The sequence below is a fragment of the Carya illinoinensis genome, chromosome 6 (assembly GCF_018687715.1).
Source record: "Carya illinoinensis cultivar Pawnee chromosome 6, C.illinoinensisPawnee_v1, whole genome shotgun sequence".
Classification (NCBI taxonomy): domain Eukaryota; kingdom Viridiplantae; phylum Streptophyta; class Magnoliopsida; order Fagales; family Juglandaceae; genus Carya; species Carya illinoinensis.
Genome location: NC_056757.1, coordinates 31,832,059 through 31,850,845, shown reverse-complemented (window position 1 = coordinate 31,850,845; position 18,787 = coordinate 31,832,059). Strand labels below are relative to the sequence as shown.

Here is an 18,787-nt window from a genome sequence, read left to right as displayed (position 1 = left end):
TTATCTCTTGTAGAGAGATGCTTCACGAGAGACGCTGTGAAGCAATATAGATGTTTTATCCTTCCTTTTACTCACCTAAGAATGTTGCTCTTATGATAGGAGCAACGATTCATTTTTCTAAAATGAGTTATTCTGATGTCGTTTCAGAATCAAGATTTCTTAATGCTCAATATTCTATCTCTGTTACGACCATGTCTCGGAAGTTATTAGGTAAAGTGAATGAGGTCAACCAACTCAATAATAAAATATCTTAATTGCATTAGAAGCTCTCTGCAAAGAGTCATAAGAACAATAAACTGAAGGAAGAGAATAAGGCGTTAAAATAGTATGCTTATGATCTTTAGCCACGTATAGAGGATCTAGAAAGAGAATGAACTCAAATACAGGATCAGCAGCAAGAGATATTTGAAGAAGTCCAAAAACTTAGAAAATAAGGACAAGCTGCATTTAATCTCGCCACGAATATCTGAAAAAGTCCAACTTCTAAGAGAGTAAGGGCAAGCTGTTTTTAATTTTACGATCTAATAAATAACTGTAGGATATCTGTATTTAGCGTATCCTCTATCAATATATGTAATTTTGTCTAGATTTCATAATTTTCTCTATAAAAGAAATATTCAGCTCATCTTCATTCGCATCTCATCTTCTTCACTTTTCTGTAATTAGTCTCCATTTTTACTCTGCATTCTTATTCTACAATAACCCAGCAATCTTCTCGTGACCAATATATGAGGTATTCTACACCTCGTTCACTAGTTGTTTCTGCTTCTACTATAGGTGCTATAATGTAATACAAAAATGATCTGACTAATAATTCAAATAATGATGCTATCTACGAGCCTGTGAGTCTCGGTATCCGATACTCATCAACCATTGTCATATTTTTTCAATGACTACAATAAAAAACTTGTGAGATTGACAAATTCAACGAGAAAATTTCTATCATTTAGCGACTTCTTTTGGAGTCTAACATGAATGTAGGAGCAATAAAGTAAGAGAATAAGATTTAAAATCATTGCTTGACTTTTCTTTTCGATTGTCTACTCCTTTAGACAGAGATGCTATGTAAATCTATGAAGAGCAAAATTGTTTAAAGAATGAGATGAAGAGTCTCAAATTTTTGTAAATTTATTTCGAGATAATAAAATAATATTTCACAAATATTCACGTTGTGTTTCTATCTTCTGGTAGATGTTTTATGTGCTCTATTTTATTTCTCCTTTCATCATGCACATTTCTTACAAAACCGTAATATAAATCTGAAATACTAATTGTATTTAAGAGATGATATTTCAGAATTAATAATTTTATTCACCTCCCCCTCGAAATTGAAAGGGTTTTTTTATTTATATTTCATATATGTGCAGTTTTCATGAGTTCTTCTGGAATTTCAATGACATTTAAATCATTTATATAAAATTACAATAAAAGCTAATCTAGATACTGAAAATATATAGAAAATAACTTGTTCCACGTGCATTTGGATTGTTTTAGATCATATAAGGATTTTTGAAACTTGACAGAATAAGTGCTTCGAGACTATATGCTTCATGCATTTCATATGTAGTAATTTATATAAAATACAGTTAATCATGCGTATCCAAAATCTCGATAACTATCAGGCTAATAAAAACCTCAATATAATTTCATCTACTTTAAAAGCATATCAATACTATTTCTGTAAGAAACCAACTCGTTATTTATATATCACATTTTCATTTCCTTTATACAAATACTCACTGATATTCAATAAGCATCACCTCTTAAGTGTTTATACTATAAGTCTATATGTATCACATTTTGCTAGTGATATCAATTTTGCAGGAATTGTTTATTTCTATTTTGGCTAATACTTTTATGTCGGTATTTTTCAACTGTTCTTGACTCATTTTTTTCATTACTTCTGGTAATGTCAAGTGCCATCTTATATGAAAATATGTTGTCGACAATGATTTTATTTCTATCCATAATTTCTCGAATACTTATGAAATGTATTGAGATTTCGTTATTTTCATATACCTGTCACACTTCAAGCGAAGACATTTCATGAAAAACTTCTTCAAGAGGTATTCTTCAATAGTTTCCTCTTCAAGAGGATTATTCTTTAGGAGATACTCTTCAGGAGTTTTTATTATGAGAGAATTTTGTACATAAAGTTTAGATGGATCTTATTGCTTGTTTATGTAGGTACGACCTCTTCTAAATTACCAATTTCTTTTCTTTGTGTTTTTTTCTTTCGATATGATTTATCTTTTGTATCAATAGGTCTCTCACGTTTTTAGACATGTCTTATGTTCATTAGACTGTTAAATTTCTTAATTCTCTTTCGAAAATTTCAATCATCGCTAGAATTTTAGCAGATAGAATATGAGACATTTTTATCTTATTGCATCCATAAATTAATTATCATCTGAACTTCTAGTTCACTTATGATTATCAAGATAATGTCGAATTATTTCATTTTATTTGTTTCAATCAAATTTTTCTTTCTGCTCATGGTGGGAAAACTTTATAATAAAAGAATCTTCTGGTTCTTTTATAGACGTCCATATGAAAATTATTTGACTTATCGTAATGTATTTCGAATGATCAAGTTAATCATGAAAAACATATAAATATTTTGAATCATATCACTTTTGATTCCATCATAATATTTGATTCAATAGTTGTATAATATCATTTCAAAGAGAAAGCTGATAGTTTTTCCAATACGAGCTTCTGGCTCGAAATCATATAAGTACTATAAAGATATTCATTACCATGTCCAAGCTCTTGGTTTCTTTGAAAAAAATGCACCATTTGCTTCTGGGAATGATATAAATCCAATATCATTCATTTTAAGGAATGATGTGGAACTAATAGGACGTGAGTAATGATTTCTTAACAAAAACTCATTATTTTACTCAGCCACTAGAAGACAGGATATAAGTTTAGAATATCTTGTAAACTTTCGCACTCAATATTACTACTTTAAGAACACATTCGAGGCATTCATTTTAAATATATATTCTTTAGTGGTTTTTCTCTACACAATTTCAATTATACAATTTAAGTTTCATTAATCATAATGAGCATTTGGGAGGATCCCGATTTTTTGGTACACGTCTCACTCTGTTAAACTATCTCACAGAATCAATAGATCTTTTATTATGAGGTATTCAATAAAATTATTGGTTTAGAGAGATCCTTCAGGGATACTCAATTTTTATTTCAAGATGAATTTTATCATCAATAATTCATAACAAGTATAAAAAAAATAAATAGAACTTGTATATAAACTATGTGAATAAAAATTAACCACATATATAACTGAAATGTAAATTATGAAAATTTTAATTCATCATAGATAATATTCCCCACATATATAACTGAAAAATTAATTATGAAAATATTAATTCACCATAGATATAATTGAAATATAAACTATGAGAATAAACGTAAAATTTTATCAAGTAATATAATATTTAATATTTACCTTAGAGACTGCAAATTATATATTGAAAAATTTATTTGAAATAGAAGATCAATATCTTTATAATTAACAGAGTGTCATGCTGATAACGTGTTATGAAACTAAAAGAGAAATGATATTGCAAGAGAAAGCGTTATTATTCAATACTGAAATCATAATTATTTTTTAAACAAGTGAATGATATCTATATATATAGAAGTACAAAGACGGTTTATGTATAGCTTACATCATAATTGACAGTTGAGGACGATAATAATTTATGGCTAAAGGTGGTCATATGCATTCATAATTAACGGCTAATTGATTATCTTTATAATTGATGATTAAAGATGGTCATATAAATTGATTTATAACAAGTAGCCTAATATAAGACTTAATTCATCTGAGTACAATATGGCATACCAGAATAAATTCTTCTCCAACTTCTACTTCAAGTTCTTTCTAGGAAGGTGTCCCATGGCATTTAAGTAAATATTTTTCTTGAACGATTAAGAAACTTTACCAAACAACTTTTCTTTTCCTCTTCATTTCTTGATCTGAGCTTAAGCGGGTTTGGCACTAAACTTGTGCTATGAAGCTTCTTCTTTTTCTTTTTTTTTTTTGGAAAAATCATAAAGACAATTATTTTGCAACTTTTACATAACTCTTTATTAAAATATTTTTTACTACTTTTGAGTTCAAAGTTTAAATTCCATAAAATTCAAACAAAATTCAAATAAATTAAAAAAATAATAATATTTTATGAAAAGATAATGTAAAAATTATAAATAGTTGTATATATATTATTTTTTGTTTATCTTAGGTCGTGTCTCGAACTTGCATGCCCAGAACATATATTTGGATTTACCTCTGTACAATACACACCTTATTAGTACCAAGTTCTATACCCTTACATACTCTTTTTTGAGTTTTGATATATATAATTATTTTTACATATTCTTTTGTACACTTTATAGATATATTTGATTAAAATAATTATTTTTTATCATAAAAAATGATGTAATTAATCACATTATTAAAATATATAAAGATTATAAAAAATTGAAAGCATATGTTTTTGTTTTGTTTTTTCCCACGACCCGACACGATATACTTATTAAGAGAAAGAGAAATGCTTTAATTAATTATTTTATTTGATGTCCTTCATTCTCGCGAAGACAAAAAAATGTAAATGCAGAGAGGATTGTGTTCTCTTCGAATATTTGAATACGATGTTATTGGTGGGCACATGGAAAGTAGGTCGATGAGCAGCAGCCAGTAAACTGCTGCCACCTTGCCAAATAGCCTCCCTTCGACCGAGTGTCTGCAGTGTGTCATCTTCTTTCTCCGGAACAAGAAATCAACTCGATACTAGTAACGACCTTTCTCACGGGTCGGTCAGAGCAACCGAACTTTCGGCGATCCATCCCGGTAAATGGGCGATTACGAGCCGGTACCGGACTTCGAACAGCAACCCCATACCGACAGGAGAACCACACGAATCGCCTCCCTCGATGTCTTTCGCGGCCTCTGTGTCTTCGTGAGCTTTCCCTCTTTAAATTTTTGCCAACTTTTTTTGTTTGAAAAAAGCTTTGATTTTCTCACTTCGCTTCGTTATTTTTGAAGTTTACGTTAGAGTAAAATTGTTTCTTTCTCTGTTTTGCTTCAGTTGACGTGTTTTTTCTTTAGTAGTCAACGCCATTTTGGCTGAATAAGCAAGCCTCTGTTTGCTTCTTGAGAAAATGCTGGGGAAGGAATTAATCAGCTATTTATTTATTTTTATACATTTTAAATTATGGATGCTTCACAAGGATCTCGGGAGTCAGAAACGAAATATACTCGGGCTCAGCTATGGCCTTTTGAGTAATTTAAGCAACTAGAAATGTGAACAAAATGGAATTTCTTCTTCTAATTTAAGTTATAACGTTCTTAATTTATTGGATCAGAACGACTTATCAAAAAAAAAAAAATATTGGATCAGAACGTGAAATAGAGCCAAAGCAATAATGTATTTTTTGGAGTGGACAGCATAAGCAATCATGTTTAAATTTGTGATTTGTTCAGTGATTAGTGAATGCTACATTGCTTGCTTTTTTTCCAGCTCATGATGCTAGTTGATTACGCCGGGTCGATTTTTCCAATAATTTCTCATTCCCCGTGGGATGGGATTCATTTGGCTGATTTTGTGATGCCTTTCTTTCTATTCGTTGCTGGGGTTTCTCCTGCCCTTGTGTACAAGGTATTGATAGAATTTTCTACCAATAAAGTGACATTTTTTTTCTATTCATTCTGTTTAATAATAGTTTGTTTCCATTTGCAATTTCAGAAAGTACCCAACAGACTAGGGGCTACAGGGAAGGCAGTGGGTAGGGCAGTGAAGCTTTTTCTTCTGGGTGTTGTTCTTCAAGGTAAAGTTTCTTTGTAATTTCCAGATTATACAATTTCGCTCACATATTGTGCATGCGTAAACTTGCAATATTAATGGGGTGTCCTGACTCCTAAAGACGACCTTTTTGGAGGGAGGAGGGTTGAAATAACAGATTTTTTTATCGGTAAATTGTGATTCTTTTTTTTCTTTTTTTTGACATCTAGTGTCTGAAAACAAAGTCCTGACTAAAGAGTGCAGAGGCCCTTTATAAGGAATTTTCCACAAACTTCTGATAATTCAAGGGAAAGTTCTCCTAGTTCGATGGTCCCTCAAAATTATTTGCACTCAAGAGAATTTGAACCTTCAATCTAGAAGGAGCATACCATCAAGGCCAAAACCCAAAGCCTGTACAACTTGGGCCAAGTGGTGTAATTTAAGCCCTTTTGGGCACCAAGACCATTTAGAGCATGCTAGTAATGGAAAGCGAAGATTAAGGGCTGGTTTGGATACACAGATAAAACACAAAGCATCTCATCTGAATTGTATGGTTTGTTTTATCTGTGCATCCAAATGTTCAAATTTAAGTTCTTAACTCATCTGTATATATCTATACTGTACATTGATTTACAAACAAACTTTTGACCCCTTCTGACTAGAGGTGTCAAATCGTGTTAACAGGTTATGTTCGTGTCGTGTCAAAGTATGTATATTATACTATATAGCTCAACCCTAACCCGACCCGTTAAGCTTATTGTGTCAAAATCTCAAGCCCTAATACGACCTATTAACATAACGGGTGGTGTCGTATCAACCCATTTTGACCCATTAGTGAATATTATGAAATAGGTTAACACGACACAATATGACCTGTTTCAAACTGTTTATGTAAATGGGTTAAATAAGTTCGAAATTAACCAATTTGACCTGATTGAATTTAGCATAATTTTATATAAATTTTAAAATCACAATATTTATAAAACTTATAAAGCTAACTACAAGTCTAAAATTACAATCCAAACAACAAAAATAATCGAAATTGAAATTCTAACAATTTTACTTTTAGGTATAAGGGTATAATTATAATTTTAACTTTCTTAACATGTTATAACGGATTGACCCGTTATCAACCCGTTAAGCAATTGTGTCTTAACGGATCAACCCGTTTTGACCCGAACCCGTTAAGACTAAATCCTAACCAGCAATTATCGTGTCATGTTCGTGTTGGGTTAACCGGTCGTGTAACATATTGCCACCCCTACTTTTGACAGCCCACTGCTTCACGCCTCCCCTTCCCATGCCATCTACAAATTTTTGAGAAAGTCAAATTGTCAAAAGTAATCCTATGGCCAACTCTATAAAATTTCCAACTTTATCGTACGCCTCCCCTTCTCATGCCATTGTTCTATTTATTTTTAATATTTTGATAATATTTTTCACCACATAATTATTTTTTTTAATAATTGGTGGGACCCTCCTCTTTAACAAATCTCCAAAAACCTAAAATCATCTCATTTTATCTCATTTCACTATCCAAACATATATTTTTTTTACAAACAATCTCATATCATCTTAATTCAAAGATCTTACTACTATTCAAAATATCTCATCTCATTTGAATTGCGTAACCAAATGAGACCTAAAGACCTACTACAAGGGTTGAAACATTGTTAGCGAATTGAATCGCAATGACGGGTTTATATCCTTCTCTATCTCAATGATCCTTTGGCTGGTGTGCATATGGTTGGAATCGGGTCATGCTTTTGTTCTAAAGTTAATGGTAGTAAATTTGTGTGTGTGTTTTTTTTAAAAGAAAAAACACATACAAATGCACTAACTGTAACTTTGAATGGTACGTTTGGAAGAGCAGAATAGCAACCCCTTGATTATGATATCATTATAGACATAAACTACTTTTGTCATTTCCTTATTTTTGGGTGTAAGAGTCACTTCATTTCAGGTGGTTATCTGCATGGAGTAAATTCCTTGACATTTGGCGTTGACGTTGAAAAAATAAGGTGGATGGGAATTTTGCAGGTGTGGTATAGTACGATTCAATCTTTTTTATGCTCTTTTCGTGCCAGAATGTTTGGAAGAAGCCCAGTTTCATGTGTAGCATTTGATCTTTCCAAATTAGAGAAAGTAGTTAATTCTCAAAAGCTTTTACTAGCAAATTAGCAACTAATGTTTACTTTGACTTTTTACAAGGAAAAGTGACCCATCACTTGGGTAGGCCACATAAGCCCCTAGCTTAGTGGCTGCTGCTTAGGCAGAGTGATTGGGCAGTAGAATTAGTTCCATGAAAGCATCTCTTTATTTCATTCTCTTGTTCTAAACTCGTGGCCATTTACACCAGAGGATATCTATTGGATACATTGTTGCGGCTTTATGTGAGATCTGGCTTACATTTAGGACGTGGAGGGAAGAAGGTTTTTTCAAGGGTTACCACTGGCACTGGTAAGGTCTTAATTTCAGGGAATTTTGTTATATATTACAAGTTTCAAGGGTTACTAACAAATTATATTCGATAATCCCCAGTTTTCAGTGTTCAACAATCAGTTCTATTTCTTGATACCGGCCTTGATTATTTTTTTTCCGCCCTTTCTTTTATACGTTGATGGAGGGACCATTGTATGGTGCAAATTTTAGATGTATCGGGCTACCTGCCAAGCACAAGTCTGGGTATTTTGAGTCTTGAGAATGATTCCTTCATGCAAAAATCAGGAAGAGTAGGATCGTACCCAAGTCTCCCTTCAGCCTTTGCAGGATCCACTTAAAGTACTGGACAATGATTATTTTATTGGTTGATAAGCTCACTGGATCATGCTCCCAAAATTTGAAGGAAAAACAAATGATGAATATACATGTAGGAGATAGCTGACTTCATTAGTGGTTTAAACAAAGAAAACTATATCAGAGTCATTAACATGATATTAAATCCAAGTTTCCATTTACATCATGGCTTTACATTACTTGTACAAAGGGAGAAGCATTCTAACTGTAACCCTTACTCCAAAAAACTGAATTACCCAATTCGGTAATCCAGTGTTAAAATATCTGGATTTATCACATATTTAACTCCTTTGATTTTTATCTTGTTACTGAAATATTATTTCCTCATTTCGTCTGATATCTATGGGCAGAGAGTTACATTTCTTAAATGTAGGTGTATTGCGTTTTCACTGTCAGCAGTATACTTGCTGCTATCATATGGTCTATACGTTCCAAACTGGCAATTCACAGTATCTTCCTCAGCCTCTTCTTTGCCGCCATCAAATGATAGCAATGTTTACGTGGTGAGGGCACACTCAGTAGTTGGCACATTTCCTTTCATTCTTCCTGTACACGTTCAATTTCCTTATCCTGCTTTATGATATTGCTACACCTGTATAAAGGTTTGGTTTAGTGCTTAGGATTCAATTCATGTCAGGAATCTGTGCACATGCGTGCATGCACTTGTTTTCTTATATTTAGTTCAGCCGATAAGCCAAGTAGTTAATAACTTAATAGTAGTTCAATTTCTGCCTAGTTATTATATAAGTACAGTTCTTGTTAAAAGTTCGTTACTTGATTTACCCAATTCATGGACACATTCTGGTTCGTTGTAGGTAAAATGTGCTGTGAGAGGTGATCTTGGACCTGCCTGTAATTCTGCTGGAATGATTGACCGTTATATTCTAGGGGTTGACCATCTATATAAGAAACCTGTTTACAGAAACTTGAAGGTATTTGTAAGATGAAGTTACTTATCATTTTGGTGCTTGTCTATACCATGCAGCACATCAATGAATAACAGTTTCAATTTACAGGAGTGCAACATATCTGCCAATGGTCAAGTTCCAGAGAGTTCACCTCCATGGTGTCATGCTCCTTTTGATCCTGAAGGTATCTTAAGGTGGCCTACTAATTCTTCTTCATTGCCATGCTTCATTCACGAGGTTCCTTCTATATTTGTTTGGCTCACTTCAAGTTCATACAAAACCATCTCGATTCATATGGGTTCCTGTTAAGCAGATTATTGTTCTTTCCAGCATTAGTCTGCGCTGTCTCACATCATAACTAACAAAAGTTCAGTTCTTTATTGGTACAAAAGGTAGTTGGAATAAAATGAAGGAAGAGTTGGGCATTTTAGTCAAGAATTCAATGGGCTTATTTCAAAAACTTAATGAATACTCCACTCAGAATATATGATGAAATAAATGGACCTGGATGAAGGCTTCGTTTAAAGAACAATTTGTTTGAGTGATCCATTGGCTCAAGATAGTCTAGTGGATAAAATCAGTTGAAAGGGAGCTGTGGAAGAAGAGGTCTTCTTATCATGCTTAGATTACATGATATAAAATATCATCCGTGGTCATTACTTCCACATTCATTCTTTGGCCCAGCCATCCCAGATGACTACTGAGTTTTCCCCTTTAAAAAACAAAAGTAAATTAGCAGCATTCCTTGCTTGATGTAACTTACGCTCATTCTATGACCAACACATTTTTAATTTCTCGCTCTTATTGAACATAGGTAATAACTATGATTCCTCTATATTTTCTTATTCTTAAAAATATTAACCTCACTTTCTTCAACTAGCGATCCAATTCACAAACGTAAATCTGAATCGGTGAAAAGTGAAAACAAATTTGGTTCACAGCACAAAATTAGTTGCATGCCTTTTATAATGGCGAGCTTCTATTTTGCATTTATAATTGCTCTTCACTTCATCCAGCTTTCATTAGATATTAATTCATGAATGTTACATGTTTGCAGCTCCTTAACAGCAGCTGTGACTTGCATTTTTGGACTTCAATATGGACACGTTCTTGCTAACTTACAGGTGATATATTGTGCACGGCTTGACAGCCATTTAATAGTGGGACCTTGAACTCATATTTAGTGGTGGAACTCATTATAACCTAAAAGATCATGAAACTGTTGAGGTTAAATATTACAACATTATCCTATATATTTTAACCTTGGAATACAATGCACTTAACTCTTCTTTATTTTCTCACGTTTTGCATATCACAAAAGAGTATTGTTAACCAACTTTTCACTTTCTTGTTTGCATGTTGATCAAATCTAAGTAGTTTGAGTTTTTTTGGTCTATGGCTGTTGACTAAATATGATAATATACAATTATTTTTCAGGATCACAAGGGGCGCCTAAAGAACTGGTCCTTATTTTCAACTTCTATGTTTGTCCTTGGACTGCTCCTTGCCTTCACAGGTAGGCACTTCAACGTGTAATAATCTTAGCTTTAATTCCGGCGAGTATTGCATGTAGTTACTAGGCTGAGATCAATTCATGCAACCTAATCATTGTGACAACGAATATGATTCTTTTAGCAATTCTATATGTTGGGTTTTAATTTTAGGTATTCTTGGATATACCATGATACTGAAAATCCTTTTCTTTTTCTTGTTGTGCCAGGCATCCCTCTAAATAAATCTCTGTATACGGTCAGTTATATGCTGATTACTTCTGCATCTGCGGGGATCACATTTTGTGCTTTATATTTGTTGGTAAGTTTTGGGGTCGATCATTGCTCTTTGAAGGGTGGCCATATGTGGACAGAATTTTAATGTTGAACTCCCTTCTGAATTTTCCTTCCTAGGGAGAGAAATTTGACGGTATTAGCTGTAAAGTTCATGTTGAAAGACGCATCAAAATATTTATCTGTCCTTTATGAGCATATATTGTGGGGCATACCTTTAAATGCTTCTCAATCTACCGTACTCTGTTATGCGTGACATATTGACATGGGCCAGAGTAAACATACTCCGCATCTAAGGTTTGGAACCATTCCTGATCTTCACTGACCATCCCACTTCCTGGATATTTCACCCAAATCAAGGTTTAAACTTTTGCCGCAAGAAAATTTCTATGAAGAAGGCTTAAGCCAAGAGATCAGAGATCAATGACTGTGATTTACTTTCGCAGCTTCTGATTTTATCTCAAACAATACTCTTTTGAATATTCAAAATCTGAATTATTCCATCATTCCTGCAACATAAATTTGTTTCTTGTCAGTATATATTTAACCAGTCCATGAGTTACCTTCCTAAGCTATTAAGGATTCATTAGAAGAACCTAAGAAACCTAACATTACAAACTGTTCTGCAGGTAGATGTTTATGGTTACAGACGGTTGACATCTGTGTTGGAGTGGATGGGAAGGCATTCTTTGAGTATCTTTGTCCTCATAGCTTCTAACTTAGCTATCATTGCAATTCAAGGATTCTACTGGACTGTTCCTGATAATAATATTGTGAGTATTTAAACTAGGCAGCAACTTCTTACTTGAAATCCCATTGTACTCATTAAAGTCCAAAAACCAGTAATACCATGCTTTTGTTGCTGCATTTTTCTTCGTTTGCAGGTTCACTGGATCATATCGCGTATTGTGCACACAGGCATCCGCCAGTTCCTCTCTATTGGCTAACCCTTGGGATCTCCATCCTTGATCAGATATTGTGATGTCCATCTTAATTTCCATTCTTGGTGTTACTATTTCTTGATGCTAAAATCCTTTTGATGGTTTCCAGTGTGACCTGTATAACCTTAGAGGTATAAAGAGGGTAGAAAGAAGAGAGCTTTCGTTGCTGTAGCTAACCTAACCTTGCTGTAGACTGCTGTAATCATCATATGAATCAAATCTCCTTGTATCCAATCGTTTTGCTTTCCTCCTCTACATAATTCGGTTAAGATAATAATCTGTATATTTAGAACCGAACCTGTAAGATGAATCATGAAATAGGCTTTCCAATCTCTTCAGAAATGGTATCCATGGAAATACTTGTTGCAGACCTGAATCAGTATGTTCATGAACATAATGGTATATGTATATATCCTATAAGTGATAGACTGATTAGTATGTTGTGGTACCAAGACAGATACTGAACTCTAAGAACTAAAACATGCCAATGCAGCAAGAACATGGTGGTGCACGATGATGCTGCGTTTTTATATGCACAAACCTTCTCATATGAGCTGTCAACTTATGTTCCATAATTGGGAAAAATTAAAACTCACACATATGTGATTCGTGAACTGGTCTCTTCCATTTAGAGATAAACAAGATTGCAATTCGAACAAACTCAACACACTCTTTTTAATCATTATCTTTCTTGTGAATTTATCCCTATCTTATTATAAGAGCTTCTTTTTTTAATAAAAAGATAACAAATCTATTCTTTTATTGCGTAATTAATAATTTTGCTGGAATTTTCCCCTTTCCTGTTTCCAAACAAAGTTTGCAGCGATGGGGATGAAAATACGAGCAATATTAGAAACAAGTCTAAGTTGTGCAAATCTTACATAGATTTTTTGTAAAAAAAAAGTGGACTCTCCTTAAAAAAAAGTAATTTTTTTGTTACTTTTTTATGATATGATGGAGGGGTGAAATTTGACTGATGCAGTTTGGTTTTTGTCAAAAATGAAACCGACTGACAAGAAAGATCATTTTGAGAGGAAGCCTAACCGAATTGGCTGTTGGGTAGGAGGGATACCAACCGTATCGATTCTAGTAATTTCTAGGTCGGCGACGATGGAGTGAAGCTTTGTTTGAGAGAGGAGAGAGAGTGCGTGAGAGAAATCGGACTAGAGAGTAAGAGCGTAGGGGGAAGAAGATGAGCTCAATTCAAAACGATGTCGTCGTTTTATTTATATTTTTTTGTATACACTAGAACCAAATTAGTCGACGTCAATTTTAAGAAATTTCTATTGAGGACCGATCGATTCTCTATTGCTATGGCCTGTTTCATGCTCTAACAATCGGTCTGTGTCGGTGCTGGCCGGTTTCATTAGTTGTTGTACAACCCTAGTGTGATCTATTGTTTTAAATGAACCATCCGAGATTTTATATATTGAATACTTGCATAAACCATTTCTCTCAAAATATATGCCAAAAAAGAGTAAATTTTTTTCCCGAAACGGACTGGTAGGTTATGCTTACGCATGGGTGATAAAAAGCATCATTAAATTGGAAAACAGCGGGGTCCCATTTTATCAGAAATGCGTAAATCCCGTTTGGGCCCAGCATTTAAGCGTGCCCGCAAGGGGACCACATTTGCCACCAACCACGGAGAAAATAATTACCGTTGGTCGTTCAAAACTTAAAAGCTCAACCAGTCCGTTCTCTCTCATCCCATTTCTCTCAACGGTTGAAAGATCTTTGCCGTTTTGAGGGACATTATGATGTGGATGTGGACAGATGTTAAACACAATTACAAAATCATGGCCGGTTAACACTGACTTGTATCTTCTAAAACTCCTATACTTTTAACGATGAAGTAGAAAAATTTTATTTTTTCTGCAGATTATGCATGCTTATATGATATAATTTATTTAAAAAAATAATTTTTATAAATTAAATCTTATCATTTAAGTGATGTAAATGATATATTTTATACACTAATTTAAAAATGAGTTTTGTTACGTACAAACAAACTTGCACCTAATTTACGTATCAATACTGATTCTTTCACATTCAAAATTTAAATTAGTACTGTTTTCGATAAAATTTATTTTTTGATCAATCACATTATATTGATGTACATATTAATATATAAGTATGCTTGTAATTAGATTTTTCCTTTAAAAATAAAATAACTCACGTAAATATCATCTCATTTTTTAAGCCGATATTTCAAATCTCATTCTATAAGAGATAATGATATATATAATTTTAGAGTGTGTAGTCATCGTGTACTTATTTTAAAATATAGATCTCAAATTTATTCACTTCTTTTAAAAAAAGTATACGAAAACTACATTCCAACACTACAAATATTATCTCTATTCTATTGGAGTGTCTCCATATTGCCTCTCTGCAACAGCATGATCAATCCATTTTATCAATTGAAGTATACTCTTGAAAACTTAGATATTCTCTCAAGAAATATATTCCTTTTAAGTTTATCAAGTATGGTGTCATTGGGTCTCTTAAACAAACCAGCAACATATATATATATTTAACAAAGTGTTTTGGCTACATCCTTTGGATCAGATGACATAAGTTTTGGTCTCGAAATCAAAGAACCAAGTTCGAACTCCATCCTTATATATATATAAAGTGTTTTAATCAAAACTGACACGTTACAAAGTACTTCCAACTAAAAACATGTTAAAAACATTATTTAATAACATCATGTACAAATCATACCATGTCTAAAAATAATTGTAGAGGGAGGAGTGAGAGAGGGAGGGAGGGAGGAAGGGAGGGAGCTGGGACATAGATTCTCAGGATTCTCAAACCCGTTTGGGTCATTAATTGAGGCTCGGGCATTTAGATCCAGAGCTTAAAACATTGGGATAAAAATGGGAAGGGATTTAAAAAAGAAAGCCCACATGCAGCTCTACTTCCTAGAAGTTAACCTAAACAAATGCTCGAGTTAGGAACCTAGGGTCCCAAAAGTAAAGAAACACAATTAATGACCCATGAGCCACATGTATCAGGATAAAGACAACAGATAACCGTTGTAGGCGTGGCTATGGTTGGATGCCAGGCTGACGAGTGACCCTGAGCCCGATCCATGAGCCACCCACACCTTCTCAAACAGACATATAAATTAATAATGCTATGGAGTGTATAAATATTATATAATTATTTAAAAAAATAGATTTATTAATAAAAAAATTAATTAATTTTTAATATAATGATGTATTTAATCATATTTTTTAAAATTTAAAATAATTAGATGACGTTTACACATTTACTGCTGGAACTTAGCCCTTCACATGGCCTCGCTGTACACCCTGGTCCCATTTCTAAGCCCTGATCCGAGTCCCCCCGGGCCCCGGCTATGCTCCTCTCTGCCTCTCAAAGAGTCAAAAGTTCTTCCCATTTCCAGCAATTTTTAAAACTTGATTTTATTCCACAAATGCCCTTTGCTTATCCATAAAATGCAGTTTAAACGAACCATTTCACTATCTTTAGCTCTGTCCAGTCTCTACACTCTCATCACCTCTTCCTTCTCTCTCACTAACAAAGTTTTGAGAAACAGAGACCGACTAGCTCACGTCACAGAGCAAGAGAGGAAAAGACTACCAGTGCTCTTTGTGTAGGCCGTGAAGATGTCGAAGGAAGTGAGCGAAGAGGGGCACAGTCACCAACATGGCAAGGACTACGTAGACCCTCCACCCGCACCACTCCTTGACTTGGCCGAGCTAAAGCTCTGGTCTTTCTACCGCGCTCTCATCGCCGAGTTTATCGCTACTCTCCTCTTCCTCTATATCGGCGTTGCCACCGTCATCGGGTACAAGAAGTCCGGACCCTGTGACGGCGTCGGTCTTCTGGGTATCGCTTGGGCCTTTGGCGGCATGATCTTCGTCCTCGTCTACTGCACCGCCGGTGTCTCTGGTACTACTCTCTCACTTCCCTTGAAAGATCACTCATTTCGTCACCACCCTTTTGGTTTCTTCGAAGTAATTTGTTGATGGGTGTTGTGTTTTCTTGGAATATGTTCGTGCAGGTGGGCATATCAACCCGGCTGTGACATTCGGACTGTTCTTGGCCAGGAAGGTGTCGCTGATCCGGGCTGTGGCGTACATGGTGGCACAGTGCTTGGGAGCCATCTGTGGTGTTGGTTTGGTTAAGGCTTTCATGAAGCACTACTACAACACACTTGGTGGTGGAGCCAACACTGTGGCTCAAGGGTACAGCAAGGGCACAGCTTTGGGTGCTGAGATCATTGGTACCTTTGTGCTGGTCTACACCGTTTTCTCAGCCACTGACCCAAAGAGAAGCGCACGTGACTCACACGTGCCTGTATGTAACCCCTTCTTCTTCGTGTCATTTTTGTTACTATTTTAAGACTATATATATGGTGGGTATGAAGATTATTGTTTGGCTTGTACGTGTAGGAGTTTACGATTATGTTTTTCTGTGTCGTGTGCAGGTGTTGGCTCCACTCCCTATAGGGTTCGCTGTGTTCATTGTGCACTTGGCTTCCATTCCCATCGCTGGTACCGGTATTAACCCAGCTAGGAGCTTTGGTGCTGCTGTTATCTACGACAACGATAAAGTCTGGGATGAGCACGTATGAACTTCTCCATGAATTTGCTTTTAGTTCATGCATACGTCAATGTTCTGCTTTATAGCCTCTTTTTTTTTTTTTTTTTTCTTTTCCTTTGGTCGGAGTTATTAACAAGCTAGTGGGTATGTGATGGTTTTTGGGCATGCAGTGGATTTTCTGGGTTGGTCCGTTTGTGGGAGCACTAGCCGCAGCAGCATACCACCAGTACATCTTGAGAGCAGCGGCTATCAAAGCTTTGGGGTCCTTCCGCAGCAACCCCACCAACTAAAGAGGCAAAGCAACCAAACCACCACCTTTGAAAAGGAACTTTATTTTTTAATGTTCTATTTCTCTTTCGCTCCTGTTTGTTTGTTTGCGTGTATGCGAGGGGATGTTCATGACGGTGACCTCTCTCTTTTTCTTGTTTTATTTATAACTAAATCTTTGCCGTCAGCATCATTGTTGATTGTTTAAAACAGTGTTACTGCTCTGCTTGCTCAATCCCTTTAATCTGTACTGTCTAATCCTCAATTCTCAAGTGATTATTGTAATCTTTTCCGAGAAAAATATGTAGGAGTTGAAAACAAACTACACATTTTGTTACTTCGGCCGTCATTTTAATGAAAGAGCGGTGCTACTCCGCCGGAGTGCCCGCACGGTTTTTTTTTTTTTTTCAAGTTTTTTTTAATATATTTAAATATTTTTAAAAAATATAAAAAAATATCAATATACTTAAAAATCACTTTGTTAATAAAAAAAAATTAAAAAATATATTTTGGTCACTTTGAGGGGAGAGGACACATGACCATTTTTCTCAAGTACAAAACGGTGATGACCGGTATGCCAAGAAATTTGGTGATTTGAGTTGAAGCGAGACCTTTGAAGAAGAAGGCTAGGTGAAATTAAAGTTGAAGAACAGGATCGGAAAGGAGTTGTAGACAGCTACGATGTAGCCACGTGTCATGGAACCATAGGATCGCTTGCATGAGCATCACGCGGCCAGTGGGTGGAGGGTACGTACCTAGGTCCTCTACTTTTTTGAGCTGTAAGAAATTAAAAAAGAGAGAGTAAGAGACTTTTCATTATGTATTTTCTACTTTTTCTTTTTTGAGAACATAGATTCGAGTCTTTATCCAAGGGCCATTCTTTGAACTCTGGAGAAAGCATTGTAGTAGAGTAGGGCCTCAAAGGGTCAAATGGTCAAAATTCAGGCTGACAGTGGTCCCGTACATGGCACTGTCCACGAGGGATGTGCTTCAAGATTGTTTGTGATCAGGGCGCTTCTTTTGCACTTCAAATACGTTTTTCTCATATCTGCCAAAACAAAGATCAAACGCTATCCATCATTCAATCTAACAGCTCTGCCTTTAGACTTTAGCGCCACTTTTGCTTGTTGCCTTTCGGGTAGCTTCACGAGGGGGTAGGCGAGGATAATGTTTTAACTTTTAAGCAAGACAAATGCTTTGAACAGCATTACCATTGGTTTGTCTATACGCGCGTTTGCAAAATCACATTTTATAGTGATTGGATTGGGGCCCATTTGGATTAGGAAAGAACGTTGTTATAATTTTTTTAAAATTTTTATATAAAATAAAATAAATAATTTAATTTTTGTAAATTTTAAAATAATAATAATATAATAATAATATATTATTTCATTTTTATCTTTTATTTAAAATTATCTTATCTCGTCTTTAAATCTAAATAAAATTATCTTATCTCGTCTTTAAATCTAAACCAACCTTAAGTGAATAATGAATTTCCAAACTAGTAGCAATAGTGTTTATAAATATGTAAAATTATAGAGACGTATAATTCAATGCTGTGTCATATTATGCAAATATATTTTTGTATTTGCATAATACAAATGCCAATGCTCTATCACACAAAGATTTTGTCAAATAAGCTTACACAAACTTATGATTAACGTAAATTGATATGATATGATTCGTTAAATTATAAAATT

At 34.5% G+C, this 18,787-nt stretch overlaps 1 pseudogene across 1 annotated transcript; it reads left to right on the top strand.

Annotated features, from left to right (window-relative positions):
• Positions 1 to 4,643: 4,643 nt before the first annotated feature.
• Positions 4,644 to 17,322, top strand: LOC122313539 (annotated as a pseudogene). Its single transcript, XR_006243427.1, has 17 exons — positions 4,644 to 4,991; positions 5,553 to 5,690; positions 5,778 to 5,859; positions 7,777 to 7,853; positions 8,173 to 8,273; positions 8,983 to 9,112; positions 9,425 to 9,541; positions 9,626 to 9,711; positions 10,575 to 10,641; positions 10,955 to 11,033; positions 11,238 to 11,329; positions 11,931 to 12,074; positions 12,186 to 12,204; positions 15,858 to 16,166; positions 16,279 to 16,574; positions 16,705 to 16,845; positions 16,991 to 17,322. The product of XR_006243427.1 is annotated as an uncharacterized LOC122313539 (transcript).
• The last annotated feature ends 1,465 nt before the right edge of the window (positions 17,323 to 18,787 follow it).